The sequence below is a fragment of the Gavialis gangeticus genome, unplaced genomic scaffold (genome assembly GCF_001723915.1).
Source record: "Gavialis gangeticus isolate Ggan-Ray unplaced genomic scaffold, GavGan_comp1, whole genome shotgun sequence".
NCBI classification, from domain to species: domain Eukaryota; kingdom Metazoa; phylum Chordata; order Crocodylia; family Gavialidae; genus Gavialis; species Gavialis gangeticus.
In genome coordinates, this window is record NW_017729004.1 from 30,475,898 (window position 1) to 30,480,539 (window position 4,642).

General features: G+C 39.9%; 1 protein-coding gene across 2 annotated transcripts in view; it reads left to right on the plus strand.

Annotated features, from left to right (window-relative positions):
• CUL2 (cullin 2) overlaps positions 1–4,642 on the plus strand; it is a 138,794-nt gene that overhangs the window by 13,870 nt on the left and 120,282 nt on the right. The gene's annotated exons all lie outside the window — the stretch shown is intronic.

The following is a 4,642-nucleotide window of genomic DNA, read 5'->3' on the forward strand; positions in this document are numbered from 1 at the left end:
TTGGAAACTTGTCTAACTATCCTAGCCACAAAGTTGGTATCTGTTACTAGACCACCTTACTCCTTGTATTTCTCAGTCTCTGGACCATCATGGCTACAACATCACTTTAACACAGAGGTTTTCAAACATTTGAGCTAAGCCCCACTTTGAATTTTGTTTGTACCCCGCCCTCCCCCAACCCAGACATGCCAAATATACCTTCGTAAGCTTAAGAGACTAACAAAACTTAAATTACTTAATTAAATTGCCTACACCTGTAAGTTTCAAATTCACAGATACTGTACTTACCACTTAACGTGAAGAGTGTGCCTATTTCTCTGCAGGCAGTTGATCAATTTGTGGAGAGATTTTTTGAAACTGACACTGAGGTTGTCCTCTACTTCCAGTCTTGAATGGTACTTTTAACAGATGCAGTATCTGTGTGAAGTGCTGTATGGCTGCAGCAGAAATAACCAGAAATGAATAGGATCAGGAAACTCAGAGCCCAGAGAGCACTACTCAACAGGCTCCATAAATTTTTATGAGAGGCTGTGCAGTGGGCTGTTGTTTTCCAACCCTACAGGTCATTCTTCCACTTAATCCGTTCTCTGGAGAAGTGTTTCTCCCAACAATGAGGGAAATCTCTACCCCACACTGCCATACATAAGTGATTCCTGTTATAATGAGCAGCTGAGCTGGGGCAGCCGTGTGTTGATTCATGAGCCTGCTCGGGCCTCTCAGCACTTCTGCCAGGCAGTTTTTTCAAAGGAAAATAATTTATCTCATTTGCTGTGGTGCTAAGCTCTGAGTGCATTGTGTGGGCTGGGTTTGCTTGGGGGCTGGGGGGAGAGTGGGGGCACTCCTTTTTGCAGTGTATTTTAATTGCCCTTTATCCTGAAGCTTTGTTCTGCTCCTTGCAGAAAGGATGCAGAACACGCCGCTCCCATGGCAGAGCCAAGTACTTCTCTCCATTGGGAGACTCATGTGTGCCCAGTTTGTATGCTGGTGCTGCTCTGGCCAGCCTGGAACCATGTTCTTGTTATATGATGATGATGATAATAGTAAAATATGCCTTGCAGGGTTCCTTCACACCCTGCCAGGGGGGCATGCCCCACAGTTTGAAAACCACTGCTGTAACACTACCCATTTCAACACAAGTCGCTTAATGGGCATTCAGTGACTTTTTTTCAAAATTGTTGGCTAATTTTTTGTATGTGCAGCTGGTGTCACAGCTTTTTAAAAAATTTTGAAGAAAACATTGAATACTTCCGTTCACATAATGGCATTTGCTTTGAAAGCTAGTTTTAAAAGTGCTTTTGTACATTCTACAACTGCAAACATTTTGCATATTTAAACTTTAATGTGGTTTGGAATAAGACATTTTTAAACTAGTATGGACTTTAGTTACTAGGTACTTAATTCTTATTCCACCTGTTTTTTAAAATAGGTGCATCATTTCCTCACTCCATTTCCATTTTATTTATATATTTTTGCCTTCTAGTAGACATTGTAATGTAGAGAGTTGAAATACAGGACTAGTTTTTTAAAACTTGGATGATAAATGCATTCAGAATTTAGTTTATTTTTCAATTATGGTGTAATTCAGCTGAGTGTTTTTATTACCTATTTTAATATAAACTTATGACCTGCAGTAGTGGTAAGCAAAAGAGAAATAGCTTTTACATGTGGTATAGTGTACTGAATATAAAGTTAGTTCAATAACTACATTGCTACAGAAGAAGTAAGTGCTGTGCTTCTTGCCAAAGTAGTTTCTTTATATGCAGTGTTGCAGCAGTTGAGACTGGTTAGGTAGCCAGCTGCTCTTTATGGGGAAGTCTCCCTTCTGTTGTTAATTGTTCTACCTGTTCTAAGAGACATAGGTTGGTTGGTTGGTTGGTTTTTAATTTCTAGGTTATAATTTCTTTTTCATTAGTTGAAAATAGCTTGAACAATAATATTTTTGTTGAAATACTTCCTATCTGTAAAGCTGTATAATGTCAATGTGCTTGGAACACCGACAGCGTAGTGCTAAGATTATGTTTCAACTGCTCTTTTCCAGCAGATATGTCACTTTATTTAAAGCATGACTCCTTTAACTGCCTTTTGACCTTCAGGCTTCCTCTGTAGAAACAAAGTGTTTCTAATGTTTCTTTTGCTGTGAAATGTTGTCATAGAAATGTTGCTGTGTAGGTCTTCAAAGCTTGCTACTCTAAAGTAGCTGTTGTGGATATCATCTATTTAATTTACAAAACTAGTGTATCGAAGAATTAGAGGCAAAATTGTGGTGGTGTTTTTTTAACAACAGTTCAAATGTTACCTATATATTCATCAGGTACGATTAGACTTATTTTTTAAAGCTGTGTTTGCAATAGTAGAATCAAGATGATTAACTGTGTGGAATTTTAGGGTGTTTTTTTCCCCCCTTAAAGTTCCAGTCAGTGGATTCATATTGCATTTCCTGAATTCTAGGAAACGGTTTTCACTAGGAAACCACTACCCAAAACTACATAGTGGTTTCTTCTATCAGCCAAATTGACTTGTGGATGCCAGAAAAAAGGATGCTGCAAATAACTTGTTCCAAACTAGAATGAAATGCCACCAGAAGCTCCTGCTCCCCTTCATGACACTTCACGAAGGATTCTGCCCCAGACCATCAATCTGGAAATCTGGATTAAATGATATTTTTTCCTATTTGGGTTAAATTCTGGCTTAAATGTGTAGTTTATACTAGCACAATATGGACCCTTGGCATTTGTCATCATACCCTTGCCTCTGAAACTTCAATCTTTATGTTGGGATGTGTTCTCTTACTGCGGAGTTGCAGTGGACTTTTCTCCCTTTCTCCCAGGAGCTCTCCAGAATCGCTCCTCTCTGATGGTGACCATCAGTTTGAAGACCATTGCTAGTGTGCTTATTTTAATTTGCTACCTCTTACCTCTGATGCAAATAACCTTGGAGCAGAAATGGCATTTCCTGCCCCCCTCCTCCCGCCCCCATCATTTTAATGGAAATATTTATCCACCCTTTCTATGTCGTCTTCATCTAAAGGCAGATTAATTTACCACAGCTGGCTCTGCCATTTCAAGTGGCAGTTGCTGGAACAGTTGTGTGACTTGGTGTTCTCTCTGTGCTCTTGCCTTCAGGGCTCTTCTGTGTGACGATGCATGTCTGTTGTACCTCAGCTTATTTGACCTTGGCCAACTGTCAGAGTTGGGTGTGAAATGAAAGGACATCTGGCTTTCACTGTTCAAGATGAAGCCTCTTTCATGCAAGGACTTATTTCCACTTCCTGAAAGTTCAGGATACATGGACTTCAAGGAAATGGTCAAGTTCTGCCATATATGTTTATGAAGCAAAGTAGAAGAAATAAATAATGACTCATCACTCAGGCATAACATACTGAGTTTTCCTTCCCAACTTCTGGGAGTTAATGTGTCTATGAATTACCTATATTTTTACTGCGAGTCTATGGAGGGCAGATGTTTTCTTTAGATGGATTTCTGCTGGTAATATGTGTCTTCTGCTTCACATGAAAATGAGTGAGCTCAGTTTTTGCCAAAAAGGAAGGGCCCCATTCATGGGCAGATACAGGATTTTGAAAAGGGGGTGCAGATCGTGTGGTCTGTTGTATACAATACAACATCTTTTTTTTTGTCCAGATAAAAAAGAAAACTAGACACTTTACTAGAAGTAGATTAATTCCACACACTTGTGTCAGTATTTTCAGCTAAAATTACAAACAGCCTGCAGGGCTGTGAAATAGGAGCTACATGACCATGAGCAGCTAACACAACAGAACCACAGAAGAAAATAACTTTATTAGTGGAATACCAAGACCTCTAAAAAGGACAGATGGTCATTAACACTTGTAGAACAAAGGAATCAGGAAGATTATAATGAGCTACGAAGTCAAGCAACTCTCTCACTGCTGCTTGCTTTAGAAATGCTGCCAGTGCCTGACAACTTGTTTTTAAACTTTGGGTGGACCAGGGATTAGAGGGGTGCTGCCAAAAAGGCCCCCCTTGAAGTCCACAATCTATACAGGCGCTGAGTAAACTGGGTCCAACTAACACAATGCCTTTTCTGAACATGTGCTTCACGGGGCAGCAGGGATGACATGCTGAGCTGAAAGTAAAGCTCTGTTTTTGGGTTTGTTTGGGGTTTTTTCATGTTTGTAAGCAGCCTGTATTTGCCTTCTTTCAAGAGTTCTCCCAATCGCCATGAGTTTTCAAAGATAATGGCCACTTTGTTTTTGATCACTTTCTTTCAAAAATCATTGCAGACATACTTTTTATGGACAGAAGTGAGAAGTTGCAGTTAGCCATCTCTTGCATGCTTTATTACTACTATTTTTTTTACCTTAGATCAGGCTCAGACTTCACAAAGCTATTAATTGCTCTAGACTGGTACAAGTAGTATGGAGTAGTTGACAGAGAACCAGTACCTGCCACTATTCCAACCTCTGTATTTAGTCCAACCTTACTTTTTAAATTCATCTCACCCTATCCAGAAAAGACTCAAGGCAGCTTACAAAACTTTAAAGCTCTAACCTGCCCCACCCACTGCTGCTACCCTGCCTATGACCACAGGAGAGCAAGCCCTCTAGCCTACCCAGCTGTGTTTTCCAATCCATATTGACTTCTAGGTATAGAAAATCTTTTTC